This window comes from Hordeum vulgare, chromosome 7H (assembly GCF_904849725.1).
Source record: "Hordeum vulgare subsp. vulgare chromosome 7H, MorexV3_pseudomolecules_assembly, whole genome shotgun sequence".
Classification (NCBI taxonomy): Eukaryota; Viridiplantae; Streptophyta; class Magnoliopsida; order Poales; family Poaceae; genus Hordeum; species Hordeum vulgare.
The window spans coordinates 551,925,633-551,949,882 of record NC_058524.1 but is presented as its reverse complement, the minus strand read 5'-3'; the positions used below and the strand labels follow the sequence as shown (position 1 = coordinate 551,949,882).

Sequence of the window (24,250 nt, the reverse complement as noted above, 5' to 3'; positions counted from 1 at the left end):
TGAAACTTTACCACAGGATGACACTAACCATATAACCTAACTCCACCAATTTTTAGCTCATTTAATTCAGCAAGTTTCCCTTAATATTTTTTCAATATTCTGTTCAGTAGAGAGCATTGTGAAGAAAGTTCAATTTTTGTTTATCCAAATTTCACCACGGGATGACACTCAATCATTTGGTCAATTGTAGATACAATATGTACTAGTATTTTAGAAAATTGATGGAGTTCAATTTTTCAACAAATATTTGGTAGGTTCTTCACAAAAAAACCAAAATTTATCACTCGGAAAATAAATAAAAATAGCTAAAAAGATTAGAAATGCATACAAATTGGTCCTCATCCGTAAAATGTGGTCTAACTTTAGTGACAATTTGTGTGGTGCCCTTTTGAAAAACATTTTTTATAGATGCTTCATAATATTTCTCTGTTTTTAGTATTTGGGAACTATTGTAAATCACTGATTTTCTGAACCAATGAGAACCCTTCCCACGGATCGATGACATGGTGCCCATCCATCCATCCATTTCTCCATCTATCCATCTATCTACAGAAAAAAACTGAAAAAGAGATAACCCCACCCACAGCCCAAACCCTACCTCAGATCCCCCATCCCACCCTTCCTCCCTCGTCCACATCTCCTCGCCGCCGCCACATCCTCCCCGTCCCCGCGGCCCGCCGCCCTCACAATCCCCACCTCCTCCCCAATCCCTGAGCCCCTCATCTCCACAGGCAGCTCAAGCAGAAGCTATGCATGAAGAACGCCCGGCTCAAGCAGGAGCTCGACCGCGTCGCCGGCCTCACCGCCAAGTACCTCGGCCGCCCCTTCACGCACATGCCGCAGGGTACGCCGCAAATGTCGGTCTCCTCGCTCGACCTGTCCATGGGCGGGGTACCGATGGGCGGCCATCACCAGCCGTTCGGTTGCGGCGGCGGCATGTGGCGGGACCTCGACCTCCTCAGCAGGGCTGGCCTGGGCCTGCCGTCGTCGGACATGCCGGCCATGCATCTGCCGGCGCCCGTGACTGACGCGGAGCGCCCATTGATGGCCAGGATGGCCGCGCGGGCCATGGACAACTCCATCTACTCCAAGCTCAGTAGCAGCAACTTCCGCGCCGGAGACATCCGCGTCGAGGGCTCACAGGACACGGCGGTCGTGTGCATGAGCCCCGTCGCCCTCTTCAAAGTGTTCATGGACGACTCCATCTACTCCCAATCATCATGTCCCACGCGCGGATCACGGACATCCTCGTCAATGTATGATGTCAGTGGGGAGTTTATGGATTTCAGAAACATGATCATATACATGTTCAAAACTATAACCGTCTCTGCGATTCTTAGGTGGTTTATGTTTCCTAGTGTGTATATATGATTTCCTTTTACATTCTAATCAATCTCGCTAGTAGGCATACGTGATACTCCTACCAGTTCGACGGAGTGCTGCATCGAAACCCCCTTCATTTTTCTCGTTTCTTGCAGGTGAACACGATACTGCGCAGCTTTCCTCAGGATCGTCGTCTACTCAAGTAAGCGAGCACGACGAGCTTCCAATAGCTGGCTTGCCCTCTCTACACTCCTCTTTGGCTTGTGAACAGATTGGTTCTTGATGATGTCTATGTTCTTGTTCATTTGTGGGGTTCAGGAGGCTGGGTTTCGAGAAGGGGGATGCCTACTTCTTTAAGCAGATGGGCAAGGGCATGCTATGCACATACGCGCTTTTTGGCACCGCGCGGTTTTGGAACGCGTCGAAGCTTGGCTGGTGGATGCTCAAGCCATGGCCCAAGGTATGGCCGGTGGTGACCTTTTAGCTTATTTCTGGCACGATGGGGCAGGCATGAATTAATGAGGCCTTTTTTGCTGCAAGATATGTGTTCAGTGCAAATAAGTTCATCCTGATGCATGCTCTCTTTTTGGAACCATGGTTCAGAGCTGCCAATATATAATGTCCAGACAGTGCGTACTGTGTTTGAGACATTAATTGATCCAGCAACATCCATTCTACAATTTCATATATGAGATGCTAGCATAACTGCAGAAGTATACATAGACTAAAACTGATTTGCATCTGCGAACTGCCATAACTGCAGCAGTATACATAGTTACTGTTTTTTTAAGGCAAGCTCATAGTTACTGCTGATATGTTCTTTTCATAGATAGAATCTTTTGCGAGTTGCCGAGAAAATTAATATTTAGTCAGCCCATCGAACCAATATTAGTCCTTTTATATTTTGACATAGTTGTATATCTATGTGGTCAAAGTTCAACCAGAAAGTATTTTCATTCTCCTAGCGGCTAGCGATGACACACTTTATCTCAACCATCAGAGTGACATATCTTTATATTCCTGATTATGCAAGATATACACCTAGCCTCTGTCAACCTGTTAAGTCAAAGATGGTTGCCATTTTGCCTCTGTTAACCTGTTAAGTCAAACATCATGTGCTCTTTACCATGTCAATTTGACAAATATGACAAAAAAAATCTTACAATTTCCAGTTATCCTACTTGCAATTTCGAGTTATGCAGATGCAGATCCTTGTGAAGACGCTCACCGGCAAGACCATCACACTAGAGTTCATCGACAACAACAGGTTCACGACACCATCAAATATTTGCCTTCATATCAATGTTAATGGCACTCGCTTCCTGATTTGTGCACCACACTTTGACCTGGCATACACAGTAGTAGATTCAGGTCAGTTATTACCGAATCACTACAGAACTGCTGTTCAGAGGTTTCAACCTGATGACAAAATATCCCATTATTACCCAACCAAGGAGGTTACAATCAAGTTTTCTTCCTTATGGGGATAGAAAAATAACTGAACCATTTTGGCTCTGAAATACCTTGCAATCATCACTACCAGATACTAGCATCTTGGGCTCTGTACGTGAAAAATCAACACTACATGCTCTTTTCTCATGCTCTTCGTACTCCATCACACTCTGTCAAAAGCAGTACGCAGATAGCATAAATTACTCGGAACTACACAGAATTTTACAAAATATACTGTGGAGCAGAGCAAGGTTACCTGGTTTATCAAGCAGGAATTTATTGGGCCTTTTCAAGAACTGTTTTATCAAGAACTATACCTGAGCACAATATTATTTTCCCAATCATGCTGTTTCCTGACATAATTCTGTATGTGTAGCAAACTCATGTTCCTACATGGAGGAGCAAGAAGAGCATGATCTTTCTTCCGTCGAAAACGCCACGGTTCTCAGCATGTGCTTCATCTTCTCAGATATCTTCATGCATCTTAATTCCGGGAGGGCTCGGGTGGACGTGGCCTACTGCATCCGCGCCCTCGCCAGACGCCTGTCCAAGACGAGCGGTATGTCTCACCATCATAAATTTCCTCATATTCATGGTATATAAGATTGAGTCCGAGTAGATGGATCATGGATGGAACCTGTCGTGTTTATGCAGTTCTGCACCGTGTCGTTTTACCCGAAAATTCAGACTGTTGGTTCTGTCCTGTTGCTACTGTCTGGGTGATGTTTAGTAACTAAGGTGGAATGGTGCTTATGATTGACAAACTTTCGTTTCTGATTCGTTAGGTTGCACTCAAGACGCTAATTGTGATACACCGTGCCCTTCGCGAGGTCGACCCTTCTTTCTGTGACGAGCTCATCAGTTACGGAAGATCTAGCGGCCAGATGCTACACATGTCCTATTTCAAAGATGACTCCAGCCCTGATGGTACTAGCTAGTTGCCGCTAACCCCTAAATAAATCAACCATTTTTTATACCCGTCCCTCCGGCCGGTGTCCTCTGCTCTGCTGCTCTGCATCCTGTACGCGATTTCGATTCTGTCTATCTATATAAAACCGTTAGATGCTAGTATTGTTTGTGCATTGCCGTATATCTGGCCTTGATCTACCCGATTGTTAGGACTATGGAGTATCCTGCTGTCGGTCTCTGCACTTTCCTGCACAGATCAACCTCTACCATTTCTGCACTACAATGACAGAACTTTGTTTTGTTGTAAAACTCCTGCCGGTGTACATGCTTTTCATTTATCATTCCTTCCTAACATTTTCTCCTTTTAAAACATGAATATATATTCCAGAAGCAGTCAATCTCTTCTTTTGCAACAAGCAGTCTACATATTAGTATATTATTGTCTTTGATATGATTGACACAGTAAAGTAAAATGCAGTTCATGAGTTTCTAAACTGCCTCTTCCTTCCAGTAGGATCAAATTATCCTATGAATTTAAAATCTAATTTACCTATTGTACTGAAGCACAAGGGCGATAATTTCAGTAATCAATATGTGAGCTTTATATTCTGCATTAATGCATAGAAGTATGTGGTATTATGCAACTAAGTGTAGTTCGGTATTTTGCCACGACATTTTGTTAACTCTCTGATTTGTCTTTCTATTATCTTGGATCCTGTGTATGTATCCCTCTGTTAGAGTCTGGATGGTACTACTAGTCACAAACTATTTCTGCCTCATATTTTGTTTAAACTTACGCTACAGTTTCACCTGAGATGATATTTTGTTCTTTGAAAGACGTTTTACAATTTAGCATTGCCATCTAGTTCCTGCGCCTCAATAATACATTACTTTGTTTGAATGCAGGTATACTAGAGCCCATAAAAGCTGGTATCAGGGATGCAAAACTAGGAGTGGGGAAGCAAGAGCAGGATGACTTCTTCACAGCGAGTGCTAATTTCTGTATTTTCTTTTGAGATTCTTCTGGGTTGATGCTTTAGCTGTGAAAACCGGTATCTGATTGTCAACTGTGAATGAGATAAGTTATTGTGTTATGTAAACCTGGGAGATGTATTATGTGATGTTATATGATCGATGATTTTAATTCGACTTGGAGTTTTCTTGATTTGAATATGAAATAATGCTGCATTTAGTATTGGACAAATAATTGGTTGAAAATGCCCAATAAATAGAAATGAAACCAAGTTCTGGAAAAAAAAGTTGCTGAATTCAAAAATGAAAAAAAGGCCAAAACTGAAACTGGACCAAATGTATTTGGGCACTAAAAGGTCAGGGCCCAAAAAAAAATTTCGAAAAAGAAAAACTAAAAGTGGCTATAAATGGGCTAAGGTCCAGAAAGAATCCCAATAAGAAAAAGCCCCAAAAAATAAAATCAGCCCATGTGATCAATTGAAATGGGTTGGGCTGATTTTAACCATGATATTTTGATTTCGTCGTAATTTTGGCACGTAGGACTGGGATATATTGTCAACGATGATTTAGGATCGTCGTAAAGGTTACGACGATCCAGGAATCGTCGTAGAAGTTACGACGATTTCAATCAAAACGTCGGTGCTGTTCATTTCTAACGCTCCGTTTTCGACGCTTGGTTTTTCGTTGTGAGATCGTCGTAAACTAAAAACCGTGACGATGTAGCGACGAAAATATAGCGTCGTGTATTACCATATTCCTTGTAGTGTGGGGATTGAACTCCCGCAAGAGGCTATCACTGACAGAATCCTTCAATCACTGTCGCCAAGCTATAAAGGCTTTGTGTTGAACTACAACATGCAAGGGATGAACAAGTCACCCGGCGAGTTGTTTGCGATGCTGAAAGTCGTAGAGTCTGAACTCCGTAAAGAACATCAAGTGTTGATGGTGAATAAGACCACTAGTTTCAAGAGAAACGGCAAAGGCAAGAAGGGTAAATCAAAGAAGAGCGGCAAGCCTGTTGCCAATCGAATGAAGAAACCCAAAGCTGGACCTAAGCCTGAAACAGAGTGTTACTATTGCAAGGGTATGGGTCACTCGAAGCGCAATTGCCCCAAGTATCTGGCTGATAAGATGGCGGTCAAAGAAAAATCAGGTATATCCGATATACATGTTATTGATGTGTACTTAACCGGCTCTCGTAATAGTGCCTGGGTATTCGATACCGGTTCTGTTACTCATATTTGCAACTCGAAACAGGGACTACGGAATAGACGAAGGCTGGCGAAAGATGAAGTGACGATGCGCGTAGGAAATGGTTCCAAGGTTGATGCAATCGCCGTCGGCACAGTTTCACTTCAGTTACCATCAGGATTAGTTATGAACTTGAATCATTGTTATTTAGTGCTTGCGTTGAGCATGAACATTATATCTGGATCTTGTTTATTGCGAGACTGTTACTCTTTTAAGTCAGAGAATAATGGTTGTTCTATTTCTATGAGTAACATCTTTTATGGTCATGCACCAAATGTGAGAGGATTGTTTATATTGAATCTTGATAGCGATACACACATACATAACATTGAGACCAAAAGAGTTAGAGTTAACAATGATAGCGCCATATTTTCGTGGCACTGCCGCTTAGGTCATATTGGTGTAAAGCGCATGAAGAAACTCCATGCCGATGGACTTTTGGAGTCACTTGACTTTGATTCACTTTACACGTGCGAACCATGCCTCATGGGCCAGATGACTAAAACTCCGTTCTCCGGAACAATGGAGCGTGCAAGTGACTTGTTGGAAATCATACATACCGATGTGTGTGGTCCGATGAGCGTAGAGGCACGCGACGGATATCGTTATTTTCTCACCTTCACTAATGATTTGAGTAGATATGGTTATGTCTACTTAATGAAGCACAAGTCTGAAACATTTGAAAAGTTCAAGCAATTTCATAGTGAAGTGCAAAATCATCGCAACAAGAAGATCAAGTTCCTACGGTCTTATCGTGGGGGTGAATATCTGAGTTTCGAGTTTGGTACTCACTTAAGACAATGTGGAATTGTTTCACAGTTAACACCGCCTGGAACACCACAGCGTAATGGTGTGTCCGAACGTCGTAATCGTACTCTATTAGAGATGGTGCGATCTATGATGTCTCTTACCGATTTGCCGTTATCGTTTTGGGGTTATGCATTAGAAACAGCTGCATTCACTTTAAATAGGGCACCATCAAAATCCGTTGAGACGACACCATACGAACTGTGGTATGGCAAAAGGCCAAAGTTGTCGTTTCTTAAAGTTTGGGGATGTGATGCTTATGTCAAAAAGCTTCAGCCTGAAAATCAGGAACCCAAAGCGGAATAGTGCATCTTCATAGGTTACCCAAAAGAGACAGTTGGGTACACCTTCTATCTCAAATCCGAGGGCAAAGTGTTTGTTGCTAAAAACGGAGCTTTTCTCGAGAAGGAGTTTTTCTCGAGAGAATTGAGTGGGAGGAAGATAGAACTTGACGAGGTTGTCGAACCTCTCATCCCTGTGGATGGTGGCGCAGGGCAAGGGGAAACCTCTATCGTTGCGACGCCGGTTGAGGAGGAAGTTAATGATGATGATCATGAAACTCCGGTTCAAGTTTCTGTCGAACCACGCAGGTCGATGAGACCACGTGCTGCTCGAGAGTGGTACGGTAATCCCGTCTTGTCAATCATGTTGTTAGACAACAATGAACCTACAAATTATGAAGAAGCAATGGTGGGCCCAGATTCCAACAAATGGCTAGAAGCCATGAAGTCCAGATAGGATCCATGTATGAGAACAAAGTGTGGACTTTGGAAGTACTACCTGAGGGCCGCAAGGCTATTTAGAACAAATGGATTTTTAAGAGGAAGACGGACGCTGACGGCAATGTGACCGTTTATAAAGCTCGACTTGTGGCAAAGGGTTTTTCACAAGTTCAAGGAGTTGACTACGATGAGACATTCTCACCCGTAGCGATGCTTAAGTCCGTCAGAATCATGTTAGCAATAGCTGCATTTTTCGATTTTGAAATCTGGCAGATGGATGTCAAAACGGCGTTCCATAACGGTTTCCTTAAGGAAGAGTTGTATATGATGCAACCCGAAGGTTTTGTCGATCCTAAGAATGCTAACAAGGTGTGCAAGCTCCAGCGATCCATTTATGGACTGGTGCAAGCATCTCGGAGTTGGAACAAACGCTTTGATGAGGTGATCAAAGCATTTGGGTTTATCCAAGTGGTTGGAGAATCTTGTATTTACAAGAAAGTGAGTGGGAGCTCTGTGGCGTTTCTAATATTATATGTGGATGACATATTGCTGATTGGAAACAACGTAGAGTTTTTGGAGAGCATAAAGGATTACTTGAATAAAAGTTTCTCTATGAAGGACCTAGGAGAAGCTGCTTACATTCTAGGCATTAAGATCTACAGGGATAGATCAAAACGCCTGATAGGACTTTCACAAAGCACATACCTTGATAAAGTTTTGAAGAGGTTCAAAATGGAACAGTCCAAGAAAGGGTTCTTGCCAGTTTTACAAGGTACGAGATTGAGTAAGACTCAGTGCCCAGCAACTGATGAGGATAGAGAGCATATGCGCACCGTCCCCTATGCTTCAGCCATAGGTTCTATCATGTATGCAATGTTGTGCACTAGACCGGACGTTAGCCTGGCCATAAGTATGGCAGGTAGATTCCAGAGTAATCCAGGAGTGGATCACTGGACGGCGGTCAAGAATATCCTGAAGTACCTGAAAAGGACTAAGGATATGTTTCTCATTTATGGAGGTGATGAAGAGCTCGACGTAAAAGGTTACGTCGATGCAAGCTTTGACACAGATCCGGACGACTCTAAGTCGCAAACCGGATACGTATTTATTCTTAATGGGGGTGCAGTAAGCTGGTGCGGTTCCAAGCAAAGCGTCGTAGCAGATTCTACATGTGAAGCGGAGTACATGGCTGCCTCGGAGGCGGCTAAGGACGGTGTCTGGATGAAGCAATTCATGACGGATCTTGGAGTGGTGCCAAGCACACTGAATCCAATAACCTTGTTCTATGACAACACGGGTGCCATTGCCTTTGCAAAGGAACCACGGTTTCACAAGAAGTCCAGACATATCAAACGACGCTTCAACCTCATCCGCGACTACGTCAAAGGAGAGGACGTAAATATATGAAAAGTGCACACGGATCTGAATGTAGCAAACCCGCTGACTAAACCTCTTCCACGGGCAAAGCATGATCAACACCAGAACTGTATGGGTGTTAGATTTATTACAATGTAATTCGCATGATGATGTGAGGACTAGATTATTGACTCTAGTGCAAGTGGGAGACTGTTGGAATTATGCCCTAGAGACAATAATAAATATAGTTATTATTATAATTACTGTATCAAGATAATCGTTTATTATCCATGCTATAATTGTATTGAATGAAGACTCATTTACATGTGTGGATACATAGACAAAACACTGTCCCTAGCAAGCCTCTAGTTGGCTAGCGAGTTGATCAACGATAGTCAGTGTCTTCTGATTATGAACAAGGTGTTGTTGCTTGATAACTGGATCACGTCATTAGGAGAATCACGTGATGGACTAGACCCAAACTAATAGACGTAGCATGTTGATCGTGTCATTTTGTTGCTACTGTTTTCTGCGTGTCAAGTATTTGTTCCTATGACCATGAGATCATATAACTCACTGACACCGGAGGAATGCTTTGTGTGTATCAAACGTCGCAACGTAAATGGGTGACTATAAAGATGCTCTACAGGTATCTCCAAAGGTGTTCGTTGAGTTAGTATGGATCGAGACTGGGATTTGTCACTCCGTGTGACGGAGAGGTATCTCGGGGCCCACTCGGTAATACAACATCACACACAAGCCTTGCAAGCAATGTGACTACTGTAAGTTGCGGGATATTGTATTGCGGAACGAGTAAAGAGACTTGCCGGTAAACGAGATTGAAATAGGTATGCGGATACTGACGATCGAATCTCGGGCAAGTAACATACCGAAGGACAAAGGGAATGACATACGGGATTATATGAATCCTTGGCACTGAGGTTGAAACGATAAGATCTTCGTAGAATATGTAGGATTCAATATGGGCATCCAGGTCCCGCTATTGGATATTGACCGAGGAGTCTCTCGGGTCATGTCTACATAGTTCTCGAACCCGCAGGGTCTGCACACTTAAGGTTCGACGTTGTTTTATGCGTATTTGAGTTATATGGTTGGTTACCGAATATTGTTCGGAGTCCCGGATGAGATCACGGACGTCACGAGGGTTTCCGGAATGGTCCGGAAAAGAAGATTGATATAAAGGATGACCTCATTTGATTACCGGAAGGTTTTCGGAGTTACCGGGAATGTACCGGGAATGACGAATGGGTTCCGGGAGTTCACCGGGGGGGCAACCCACCCCGGGGAAGCCCATAGGCCTTAGGGGTGGCGCACCAGCCCTTAGTGGGCTGGTGGGACAGCCCAAGAAATCCCTATGCGCCATAGGAAGAAAAATCAAAGAGAAAAAAAAGGAGGTGGGAAAAGGGGGAAGGACTCCTCCTTCCAAACCTAGTGGGACTCGGTTTGGAAGGGGAGGGTTGCCCCCCTTGGCTCGGCCGACCCCCTTGAGGGTCCTTGGACCCCAAGGCAAGGCTCCCCCTCTTCCCCCTATATATACGGGGGTTTTAGGGCTGATTTGACACGATTTTTCCACGGCAGCCCAACCACATACCTCCACGGTTTTTCCTCTAGATCGCGTTTCTGCGGAGCTCGGGCGGAGACCTGCTGAGACAAGATCATCACCAACCTCCGGAGCGCCGTCATGCTGCCAGAGAACTCTTCTACCTCTCCGTCTCTCTTGCTGGATCAAGAAGGCCGAGATCATCGTCGAGCTGTACGTGTGCTGAACGCGGAGGTGCCGTCCGTTCGGCACTAGATCGTGGGACTGATCGCGGGACGGATCGAGGGACGTGAGGACGTTCCACTACATCAACCGCGTTCACTAACGCTTCTGCTGTACGGTCTACAAGGGTACGTAGATCACACATCCCCTCTCGTAGATGGACATCACCATGATAGGTCTTCGTGCGCGTAGGAAATTTTGTGTTTCCCATGCGACGTTCCCCAACACATCCGACATACACGTTTCTGATGACTACACGATAGTTCAGTGCAAAATACTTAATGGCTTAGAAGCAAGGCGCCGAAGACGTTTTGAAACGTCACGGAACATAAGAGATGTTCTAAAGAGATGAAATTGTGATTTCATGCGTGTGCCCTTGTTAAGAGGTATGAGACCTCTGACAAGATTCTTTGTCCACAAAGTAAAGGAGAAAAGCTCAATCGTTGAGCGTGTGCTCAGATTGTCTGACTACGACAATCGCTTGAATCAAGTGGGGGTTAATCTTCCAAATGAGATAGTGATAGTTCTCCAAAGTCACTGCCACCAAGCTATGAGAGCTTCGTGATGAACTATAACATATCAAGGATAGATACAATGATCTTTGAGTGATTCGTGATGTCTGACATTGCGAAAGTAGAAATCAAGAAGGAGCGTCAATAGTTGATGGTTAGTAAAACCACTAAGTTTCGAGAAAGGCAAGGGCTAGAAGGGATACTTCGTGAAACGGCAAAACAGTTGCTGCACTAATGAAGAGACCCAAGATTAAACCCAAACCTGAGACTAAGTGCTTCTGTAATGAGGGGAACAGTCACTCAGGCGGAGCAACTCTAGATACTTGGTAGATAAGTAGGCTGGCAAAAGTCGAAACAAGTATATTTGATATACATGATGTGTACTTTATTAGTACTCCTAGTAGCATGAGGGTATTGGATACCGGTTCGGTTGCTAAGTGATTAGTAACACGAAATGATAGCTACGGCGTAAACGGAGACTAGCTAAAGGCGAGGTGACGATACGTGTTGGAAGTGTTTCCAAGATTGATATGATCAAAATGTCGCACGCTCCCTCTACCATCGAGATTGGTGTTAAACCTAAATAATTGTTATTTGGTGCTTGCGTTAAGCATGAACATGATTGGATCGTGTTTATTGCAATATGATTATTCATTTAAAGAGAATAATGGTTACTCTATTTGCTTGAATAATCACCTTCAATGGTTTATTGAATCTCGATCGTAGTGTTACACATGTTCATGATATTGGTGCCAAAAGACACGAGGTAATGATGATAGTACCACTTAGTTGTGGCACTGCCGCTTGAGTCATGCTGGTATGAATTGCATGAAGAGGCTCCATGCTGACGGATCTTCATACTCACTTGATTTTGAATCACTAGTGACATGCAAATCATACCACATGAGCAAGGCCTTGTTTTTCATTGAGATGAAACAAGATAGTAACTTGTTGGAAGTGATGCATTTTGATGTATGCAGTCCAATGGGTGCTGAGGCACGCAGTGGATATCATTATGTTCTTACTTCAATGAAGATTTGAGCAGATACAAGAGTATTTGCTTAATGAATCACAAGTCTGAAATATTGAAAAGTTCAATTTGTTTCAGAGTGAAGTTCATCTTAACAAAAGGATAAACTGTCTACGATATGATCATAGAAATGAATATCTGAGTTACGAGTTTTGGTACGCAGTTAAGACAATGTGGAAATTGTTTCGCAATTCATGCCACCTGGAACATCATAGTGGGATGATGTGTCTGAACGTCATAGCCACACACTGTTTGGTATGGTGCATACTATGATGTCTCTTATCAAAATACCACTATCGTTTATGGGTTATGCATTAGAGACAACCGCATTCACTTTAAAATAGGGCACCGCGTATTTCCGTTGAGATGACACAGTATAGACTGAGGTTTAGAGAAATCTAAACTGTCATTTCTTGAAAGTTTGGGGCTTCGACACTTATGTGAAAAAGTTTCAGTCTGATAAGCTCGAACCCAAAGCGGATAAATGCATCTTCATAGGATATCCAAAACAGTTGGGTACATCTCCTATCTCAGATCCGAAAGCAAAGTGTTTGTTTCTAGAAACGGATCATTTCTCGAGGAAAGGTTTCTCTCGAAAGAATTGAGTGGGAGGGTGGTAGAACTTGATGAGGTTATTGAACTGTCACTTTGACCAGTGTGTAGCAGGGCGCAGGAAGTTGTTCCTGTGGCGCCTACACCAATTGAAGTGAAAGCTGATGAGGGTGATCATCAAGCATCGGATCAAGTTACTACAAACCTTGTAGGTTGACAAGGTCGCGTACTACTACAGAGTGGTACGGTAACCCTGTCTTGGAGGTCATGTTGTTGAGCAACAGTGAACCTACGAATTATGGAGAAGCAATGGTGGGCCCGGATTCCGACAAATGGCTTGAGGCCATGAAATCCGAGAGAGGATCCATATATAAAACAAAGTGTAGACTTTGGAGGAACTACTTTATGGTAGTAAAACTATTGAGTAAAGATGGATCTTTGTAAGGAAGACAGACGACGATGGTGATAAGTCACTATTAAGAAAAGCTCGACTTGTCGCAAAGATGTTTCTGACAAGATCAAACAGTTGACTATGATGAGATTTCTCACTCGTAGCGATGCTAAAACTCTGTTGGAATTATGTTAGTAGTTGCTGCATTATTTATGAAATATTGCATGTAGTATGTCAAAACATTGTTTCCTCGACGGTTTCCTTGAGCAAACATTGTATGAGATACAACCATGAGGTTTTGTGTAACATCTCAAATTTTGGAATGTTAATAAAATTATTAGATTGGTTGTTTGTTTGTTTGAGTGATTGAAACTTGAGTGAAATTTGAAAATTTTCAAAAACTTTTGAATGAGAGGGAATAAAATGAGTTCCCCGTTTCCTGTGAGTTCAAATTCATCTTTTCAAAACCAGCGAGAGGAGATAGCATGACTTCTTCAACTACAAAGAATTTGAACCAAGGTGGCACTTGAATTTCCTTTCGATTTTTCCTTTGCATTTTGTTTTCTTCTTCACTCACGGAATGCCGGGAACAATACTTTGTCAAACAAGAGAAAAAGAGAGGAGAAACATGACCCTCCAAACCCGGGGATATTCTTTGAAATATTTGAGCCATGACACCCAAGATTTATTTGAGTAATTATTTGCAAAAAGAAATAAAGCATTTAGGGGATTTTCTGAAAAAACATTTTTTTGAAGTATTTATTTTGGCTGTGGAAAAATGTCCATCTTTTTGAATTTATTTTTCTGAAAATTTTAATATATTATACCCCTATATTCCAAGGATATTCTATTTCCTTTTAATCGTATTAATTCCTGTTTTAATAAAAAGGGAAAGAGATCTGCTATTTTAGGAATGTACTTGGGCCACGTTAGGAAACCAATCTCGCCCAATCCCACCTTCTTCTTCCTCCTCACGAGCTTCCTTCTGTGGCCATGGCAGAAGCTTCCCACGAAGCTTCCCTCCCCCGATTCGCGGGCTACACTTCCTTCCCGAGCCTCCCACCACCCCTATAAGAACGCCCCTCCTTTCCTCATTCCATTTTACCCATCAGCTCGCCCTCTCCCTGCGCGTAGCCACGACGCCCCACCATTGTTGTTCCTGCAAGGAGCCGAACAGAAGAACGCCCAGGAGCCCCTGACGCCCCCTTCCTCGCCTCCGGGACCCCCTCCTCCGTTCCCCCTCCCTGCCGGCGACCTCCCCACCTCACCGGAGCAGCTACCTCGCCGGAGTTCTTCCTCTCTGTCACCCATGGTGAGATTCACGAAATCCCGTATTGCAGTTTTTTCAGAAAATTGCAATCTTACAAAATTCATATCTATTAGTCTATAACTCCGAATTAGGTGATTCTTTTTACGTTAGATCACAAATTTTATGTAGTTTCTGTAGATATATAATTTGTCTATGTTTGGATTTATAAAAATTGAGTTAGATCAAATTTGAATTAAAGCTTGTTTTGCTTATTCCGGGAGTTTAAAAATAGCTTTTAATTTGATTCTTTTTGCTGCTGCTTCCTATTGATCATATCTTTCAGTAATTTAAGTTTCAATTTTTTTAAAGTATTTTTAATTGGGTTTTTTACCAAAACAGATTCTGTTTTAGTTCTTTTAGGATTATAGCTATTTCTTTTTCTATATTTGTTTTTAAATTAGTTTCTTTTATATTTGAGAAAGTTTATATTTGGTTTTATGTTAGATAACAGTAGGTTTGCAACAAGTTTTGATTTTTATTTTTATATGTTGTCATGAAATCAATTCTAGTTCTCTAATAACTTGCAATTGGTTTCTCCACGGTTTCAAATCCCGTTTGGAAATACTTTCAAATAGTTTTGTGAAAAAATACTTTATTTTATCTTAGTTCCCTGTTATTTAAGTATTTTATTTTCTGTTAGACAAAAACTATTTAGTGTTGATGTAGTAGAAGACTCCCTAGTTTTATTTGAAGTTTCTTTCGGATTCTTTTTCGCTCTCTCTTTTGTTTTGATTGCTAAAATGATTGCTAGTATGAGTGCTTATGGGAATGATATGTTTGTTATATAGATTTCATCGGAGAGTGACGAGTAGTCTATCAAGTTATTTCTCGAGAAATTCTTCTTCGTCAACATCGCCAGGCAAGTCACTTTGATCATACTATCACCTATGTTTTATGCATCGTAGTTCTACCATCCTATGCCCAATTGCATGCTGCTTAGGTACTTGGAAATTTTAGTATAGATTGTAGTATCATGTGGTAGGCACACAACAACCCCGATACTTGGCCCCGGGACGACAAATTTCATATTGCTATGCTTGAGTAGACGGGATTTCGGTTGAGTGCATAACACGAGTGATGCAAGGTTGATTAAATAATCAAGACCGATTAAGACAAGATTTTCAAGACCTCGGACGCAATGCACTCTGGGTGAAGGATGGTTGATCGGCTCCCTGGAGAACCCAGTGGATGACCCGGGATGCTGGAGAGGCCATGACATCCTACGGAAAGCTTCACCCAGGCTCAAAGAGACGGACGGATATTTTCAAGACCCAAGGCTTACCTGCACAACCACAAGTCATTATGGGCTCTGGCTTGGTTGGACAATGCGGCGACTCTGGACAGGCGGTGCTAGCAGATGTAGAAGAACGGTAGGATTTGGATGGGCACCGACAGGGATTCAGAGGCACCCGTTGAAAGACCATGTTTTGATCATCCGGTCTTCAAACACCCTGAAGTGCGAGGACATACTCGGAGGCGATCAAATCTTGTGGGGAACGTGTGCAAAACTCTGCAGAGTACTCAAACCTAATCGATTAGCTGTGTCCACGGTCATGGACAGCTTGAGCCAAAGGAACTGAAGTTATCTGAAATTCTCAACACAAATAATAATATTGATGTGGGAATTATTGACAACTCGGGTACGAGAATTGGTTGGTGGAACCATCTCGTTAACAACCAACAATGTAGTAACATTTTGCTTATAGCCCTCTCTTGATGTAGGAGAAAACTTGCTTTTCGCTAAAAACTTATAGCCCCACCTGCCATAAATGCATATAGTATAGATGATATTTTACCCCCTCTCATATGTGACTTGCCGGCATATTCAATATGCTGACCTACACGGCTGCAACGTCTTATGTTGCAGATATTTTTCTTCGATGAGTAAGAGTACGATTCAGGGTTACGGTCTACACTCAACTTGTCGTTGGTGTTTATTGGGACTCCACTCCCTTGACTGCTTCCACTGAAATATTTAAGGTATATATCAGTTTTACGCTATTTACATGTGATTGCACTTTGATATATACATTGATGTACTGTGTGTGCCAGCATACTGATCCAGGGATGGCACAGAAACACAGAGGCTTGACTCATTTTGAGTCGGGTCGCTACATTTTGTCGATCCTAAAGATACTAGCAAGTATGCAAGCTCCAGCGATCCTTAAATGGACTGGTGCAAGCATCTCGGAGTTGGAATATACACTTTGATGAGATGATCAAGGATTTTGGGTTTGTACAAGGTTTATGAGAAACTTGTATTTCCAAAGAAGTGAGTGGGAGCACTATAGAATTTCTGATAAGTATATGTGGTTGACATATTGTGGATCAGAAGTAATGTAGAATTTCTGTAAAGCATACAAGGTTGTTTGAAAGGAGTTTTCAAAGGAATACCTGGATTGAGCTACTTGAACGTTGAGCATCAAAGATCTATGGAGATAGATCGAAAGCGCTTAATGGAAGTTTCAACAAGATGCATGCCTTGACAAGTTTTGAAGGAGTTCAAAATAGATCAGCAAAGAAGGAGTTCTTGGTTGCGTTGTAAGGTGTGAATTTGAGTAAGACTCAAAACCCGACCACGGTAGAATAAAGAGAATAGACGAAGGTCGTCTTCTATGCCTTAGTCGTAGACTCTAAAGTATGACATGCTGAGTACCGCACCTAATGTGTGCCTTGCAACAAGTCTGTTGAGAGGTACAGAGAGTGATCCATGATTGAATCACTAGGAGCGGTCAAAATTTATACTTAGTAACTAATGGACTAAGGAATTTTTCTCGATTATGGAGGTGGTTAAAGAGTTCGTCGTAAAGGGTTACGTCGATGTAAGCTTTGACACTAATCCGAATAACTATGAGTAGTGAAACGGATTCGTATAGTAGAGTAGATATTTGGATTTCCGAATAGCACATAGTAGCAGCATCTATAAGATGACATAAAGATTTGTAAAGAACACACGGACCTGAAAGTTTCAGAACCGTTGACTAAAACCTCTCTCACGAGCAAGACGTGATCAGACCCCATAAATATATGGGTGTTGGATTCGTTGGAATCACATGGTGATGTGAACTAGATTATTGACTCTAGTGCAAGTGGGAGACTGTTGGAAATATGCCCTAGAGGCAATAATAAATTAGTTATTATTATATTTCTTAGTTCATGATAATCGTTTATTATCCATGCTATAATTGTATTGAATGAAGACTTATATACATGTGTGGATACATAGACAAAACACTGTCCCTAGCAAGCCTCTAGTTGGCTAGCCAATTGATCAAAGATAGTCAGGGTCTTCTGATTATGAACAAGGTGTTGTTGCTTGATAACTGGATCACGTCATTAGGAGAATCACGTGATGGACTAGACCCAAACTAATAGACGTAGCATGTTGATCGTGTCATTTTGTTGCTGCTGTTTTCTGCGTGTCAAGTATTTGTTCCTATGACCATGAGATCATATAACTCACTGACACCGGAGGAATGCTTTGTGTGTATCAAACGTCGCAACGTAACTGGGTGAATATAAAGATGCTCTACAGGTATCTCCGAAGGTGTTAGTTGAGTTAGTACGGATCGAGACTGGGATTTGTCACTCCGTGTGACGGAGAGGTATCTCGGGGCCCACTCGGTAATACAACATCACACACAAGCCTTGCAAGCAATGTGACTTAGTGTAAGTTGCGGGATCTTGTATTACGGAACGAGTAAAGAGACTTGCCGGTAAACGAGATTGAAATAGGTATGCGGATACTGACGATCGAATCTCGGGCAAGTAACATACCGAAGGACAAAGGGAATGACATACGGGATTATATGAATCCTTGGCACTAAGGTTCAAACGATAAGATCTTCGTAGAATATGTAGGATACAATATGGGCATCTAGGTCCCGCTATTGGATATTGACCGAGGAGTCTCTCGGGTCATGTCTACATAGTTCTCGAACCCGTAGGGTCTGCACACTTAAGGTTAGACGTTGTTTTATGCGTATTTGAGTTATATGGTTGGTTACCGAATGTTGTTCGGAGTCCCGGATGAGATCACAGACGTCACGAGGGTTTCCGGAATGGTCCGGAAACAAAGATTAATATATAAGATGACCTCATTTGATTACCGGAAGGTTTTCGGAGTTACCGGGAATGTACCGGGAATGACGAATGGGTTCCGGGTGTTCACCGGGGGGTGGGGGGCAACCCACCCCGGGGAAGCCCATAGGCCTTGGGGGTGGTGCACCAGCCCTTAGTGGGCTGGTGGGACAGCCCAAGAAGGCCCTATGCGCCATAGGAAGAAAATCAAAGAGAAAAGAAAAAAAAAGAGGAGGTGGGAAAAGGGGGAAGGACTCCTCCTTCCAAACCTAGTTGGACTCGGTTTGGAAGGGGAGGGTTGCCCCCCTTGGATCGGCCGACCCCCTTGGGAGTCCTTGGACCCCAAGGCAAGGCTCCCCCTCTTCCCCCTATATATACGGAGGTTTTAGGGCTGATTTGAAAAAACTTTGCCACGACAGCCCGACCACATATCTCCACGGTTTTACCTCTAGATCGCGTTTCTGCGGAGCTCGGGCGGAGCCCTGCCGAGATAAGATCATCACCAACCTCCGGAGCGCTGTCACGCTGCCGGAGAACTCATCTACCTCTCCGTCTCTCTTGCTGGATCAAGAAGGCTGAGATCATCGTCGAGCTGTACGTGTGCTGAACGCGGAGGTGCCGTCCGTTCGGCACTAGATCGTGGGACTGATCGCGGGACGGTTCGCGGGGCGGATCGAGGGACGTGAGGACATTCCACTACATCAACCGCGTTCACTAACGCTTCTGCTGTGCGGTCTACAAGGGTACGTAGATCGAATACCCCCTCTCGTAGATGGACATCACCATCATAGGTCTTCGTGCGCGTAGGAAAATTTTTGTTTCCCATGCGACGTTCCCCAACATGCTGAGATTAGATCACCACCAGCCTCCGGAGCGCCGTCACGCTGCCGGAGAACTCATCTACCTCTCCGTATCTCTTGCTGGATCAAGAAGGCCGAGATCATCGTCGAGCTGTACGTGTGCTGAATGCGGAGGTGCCGTCCGTTCGGCACTAGATCGTGGGACTGATCGCGGGACGGTTCGCGGGGCGGATCGAGGGACGTGAGGACGTTCCACTACATCAACCGCGTTCACTAACGCTTCTGTTGTGCGGTCTACAAGGGTACGTAGATCGAATACCCCCTCTCGTAGATGGACATCACCATGATAGGTCTTCGTGCGCGTAGGAAATTTTTTGTTTCCCATGCGACGTTCCCCAACAGTAAGTCAAATTGTGATGGAAGGGTCGTGAAGTATTTTGCATATGCTATTTGCTTCTCGGTGTATTCCGGGCGGGGCTCGGGTTCCTTCTTTTTCATCTGCGCATCATAATGTTCCTTTTGTTATCCTGGCGTTTTCCTCGTCGGTACGATCATAAGGTCTGATAGGAAGATTAGAGTGAGGTACCTTTGGGAGGGGCGACAGTTTGCGCTTTGGGGAGCTCCGTTGCTTAGAACTCATCGACGGAGCGTTCTTGCTGGCACGCTTCCGCTTAGTATCCTTAGCGGGCGACGGCAGAGACGGACGACCCAAGTCCGGCGGCGGTGATCGAGATGGACTCGTGTTGTGCTGGCCGTCGTCATGTGGAGGGCTTGGAGGTGATGGAGGTGTAGGTGACCTGTGACGACTCGGAGGCGGTGTTGTCCTTGGGGCCGAGCCTGGAAGCTTGATGTAGTTCTTGTCCCATAGGATGACTCCACCCAGTACTTCTCCGAGTGTCCTCTCATCTTCGGGTCCAGCTATGTCGAGCTCCATATCATGAAACCCCGCCATGATTTCATCCACCCCGACTTTAGCAAAGCCAGCTGGAATCTCACGGCCATGCCAACGTGCATCAGGGCCAGAAGGTAAAGCTTGTCCGACGGCCACCTTCATGGATATGTTCTTGAATTTCTGATGGAGTTCACATGATGTTGACTCCTTGATTCCATCCACGGGGTAGCCGGGACCGCCCTCTATCATTCTTATCGTCGGGCGGGGCCTCAGATTCAGCCACGCTGCTTTTCTGCTTAGATGGGGCGCCGGTAATATCGAGTGCAGGATCTTCCTAGCACGCTACTCCTCTAAGCTCATCGATCTGCTTCTGTTGCTCGTTAAGCCTGGCAAGCAACTGGTTGAACTTGTCATTCTCCTCATCCTGCTATTGCTTCTTTGCTCTCGCTCGGCTTCTGTAAGTGTCTTGGTCTCTGGAAAACCCAAGCCACCACGGGTAAGAAGGACCGAAGCCTCGCGTTCGTCCTCCATGTTCGTCATTGCCGAGGACCAGTGTGAGCAAATCTTTCTCTCTATCTGCAATGAACTATCTTTTTCCCTCCTTAATTTCTTTCACTATCTTTTTCCAATTCTCCCTGGGTATCCTAAGACCGTCACTGCAGATGAGGTCCCCTGTTTCTTCGTCGTACGAACCACCATGCGCAAGGAACCAATTTCTTGCTCTCAATTCCCACTCATCACGGATGGGTTCAGGTATGATGCCTTTAGCTAGCAGATCTTGCTCTTTCTTATCCCACTTTGGGATGGCAGTCTCATAGCCCCCTGGCCCCAGCGTGTGGTGATATTTCTTCTTGTCGGCATTTTTCTTGTTCTTTTCTGATAATGCCTTGGCATCTTCTGACTCCTTGTACTCTTGAAATGCCTTCCAGTGATTCGCCTACTTGGCTAGATACCCCTCGAATACTGGCACTTTCTTTGTCTTCCGATAGTTTTTCCATAGCTTCTTCTTCCAGCTACGGAACAGTTCGGCCATCTTCTTTACAGTCCACTGCTTGACTTTGGCCCTCAGTTTTTTTGCGGCTCTTCATTCTCACATTTTGGCAGGTTGAAATGTGACATGAGATCATTCCAAAGATTATCTTTGTACCTTTCGGCGACATAGTCACTATCGGCTGCCCCTTTGCGCTTGTTCCACTCCCGAACGTTGATCGGGACGTGATCCCTAACGAGAACTCCGCATTGCTTCTTGAATGTGTCAGCAGCATTCTTAGGAAGCTTGGGTTCGCCCGTAGGCAATATCACCTCAAAGGTGTAATGCGTCCGTGCATCCAACTTTTTAGTCGGGCCTCGTTTCGTAGCTTTGCTCGATGTGGAGGCCTAAGAGGGAGAAACATTCGTCAAATGAATGTATATGTATACAATATAGAGCTATCTCCAATATTTTTCACATATTACAAGTGATTGTCGAACTTCTTATGTATACCTCGTCGGACTTTATTATTTCTCCACCGGCTTCTCCACCGGCTTCTCCATCAGTGGAGCTATCACCTTCTCCGTCATTGGACCTATCTCCTGCCCCATCGGATTCATCTTCGTGTCGGTCGACCTCCATTCCATATCCGAAGGGGTTTAGATATGACGACGGAGATTCAGCTGGTTCAACGTTGGGGCCGTCTTTGATTATATCTTCGAGAAGTTCTTCCTCTTCGAGGTTCCTGATATGTGGATCCATAGTTCTGCAAAAACCAGACATTTGATTAACTAATAAACTAACAAACTATATAAGAGGGGTTGGAAACTTCGAAGTGTCGTTTTATATAGGAGGACCTTTAGTCCCGGGTCTTGGCTAGAACCTAAACTCTAAAATATGTCTAACGGATTCTCTTAACCTTTAAGGATTTAACAAAATGGCGACATTCTAGATGTGTAGAAAATGATCCTATTTTTCCTGATCTCATCTACCCTTCTATATGTCACATTGTCTAGTGTCAAAGGATTCAAGAAAGCCATGACTTCATCATTACCTAGTAGTAATAGGAGCATGATGCTATGAAGCTTTATAAAGTTGTTTTGTAACGGAATCCCGAATAGGATAATTAGCTTTTTGGTACGCAGTTCAAAAAGAGCCATCCGAATATCGCTATTTGGAAGGACTTTGTTGAACTTTGTACCAAAAAAGAATTATTCTATCAAGAACTCCGTTCCAAAACAACTTTAGTCCCGGGTCGTGGCTCCACCCGGGACTCCTAGATTTTTGCATAGTGCTCTCTAATTTTAGTATTCAAAGTAGGATTACTTTTCCAATTTGAGCATTCAATAAGCAAAACCAAATCGTAAAATAAAGTAGTATTAAAATTAGCATGCATTCAATTATAAGCAAAACTACATCATCTCTTGTGTCCGTACATCGTCGAATATTATTATTAATACTCCTCGAATACTATCATACATATAGCATCACTAATACTCCTCGTCTTCCATCATAACCCCTCTTTCTCCGTACTTGGTCCAAACATTATAGCCCGACATAAAACCGGACCGAAGCAGGTGGCTCTGAATGACTCTTGAGGAACTGTAATCCTTCTCATTCCGACATTCAACACATGGACAAAACATATAGCCACCACCATGCTTGTTCGCATCGGCTGCATATCGAAAAGAATGCACGCCTTCTCTGTAAGCGGCTGTGCGTCGATCACCGTACATCCATGGATGGCTCATCTGCGTTATACGACAGTATATCAAATACAATCACGATCCTAAAAATTAGTACCGCACGGTCTAAACGAGGAAATATAGTTGCTAACCTTTTAGAATAAGTAGAAATAAAGAGGAAGAGGTTTAAGCGTGGCTCGGGCATCTCATATCGTAGTTGTGTTCGGTGAACTGAAGCGGCATCGCTCTAACACACATTTCAACAAACACCTCTAGTGCATCCAAGAAAAATGGAGAGCTAGCACACACCTACACTCTTCCATCCAAGAAAAATGCAAGGAAGAGGGGAGAGGGGGGTTGTGGCCAATATATAGGCAGAGGACGGTGGCGCGCATGTGGGCTGCACACCGCGTAGCCCTTTAGTCCCGGTTTGAGACACAAACCGGGACTAAAGGCTACTTACGGGCCGGAACCAAAGCCTCGTGGACGGCATTGCGATTTTGGGGCGACGTGGCTGGGCCTTTAGTCCCGGCCCAGATGGAGGCCAGGACTAAAGGGTCGAGGCCAAAGGCCCGTTTTCCACTAGTGTGATGTAGCATTTCAACTGGTTTTACATCATCTATTGGGGTACTAGCTTTTCATCATCTATTATACATCGTGTGTTGAAGTTTGCCCTTTTTGTGATGTAAATTCTACATCAAGCCCTTTATGTGATATAAAATACACCATCTATTAAAGATTTTCTTAATATGGATGTACGAGATAGAGAGTACACATGCTAGGCCACAAGGTCATTTGCTACACCAAGTGAGACAAATGAAACATGTTAGCAAAGTGGTCATACGATCATAGTCCTAGTCTCCTAGATGATATTACACATCGGTTGCCTGCTATGTCACGTGACATCCCACGGGCCGACGTCCTTTCAGGCTTTAGAGTTCCAAACACTTGGAGAGGGACCTTAAAAGTGAGCATCACACATCACAACTGAATTCTGATAATAAATAAGAAGGACCTTCCTTTCCATGCCGTAGGGAGCTCACTAACCAGACCTCGACAGTAAAGATTAGAAATATGGTGACATGGTTACAATAGACCATAATAACATATTAATATTCGGTAGGAAAGAGAAGCAGAGGGAAGGGATCTCCGTTCAAGCTTGAAGCTCATCACAAGGCCAACCACATGTGTTGCTAGAACGAAGACATATTACCTAGTGGAACAACATGAATATGTGGACAGCATAGCAAAGAAATCAACTTATCTCCGTCAACCTTCACTGTATCTTCTCCACAGATGGAGCGTGCAAACCTAACTGGCATCTTATGGACCGATGAAACTAGGGCCCGGTGACCTTTGGGTGCCATCTTTCCATCTGCAAGAGTTGCCAGGTACGTGTTGTCATCATGGGTCTGGTAATGATGTCATCATGGGTCACATTGGGTGGTTGGCCT

At 43.7% G+C, this 24,250-nt stretch overlaps 1 pseudogene; it reads right to left on the bottom strand.

The window, feature by feature from the left end:
• Window positions 1-719: 719 nt before the first annotated feature.
• On the bottom strand, window positions 720-1,082 carry LOC123409282 (annotated as a pseudogene).
• Window positions 1,083-24,250: the final 23,168 nt, after the last annotated feature.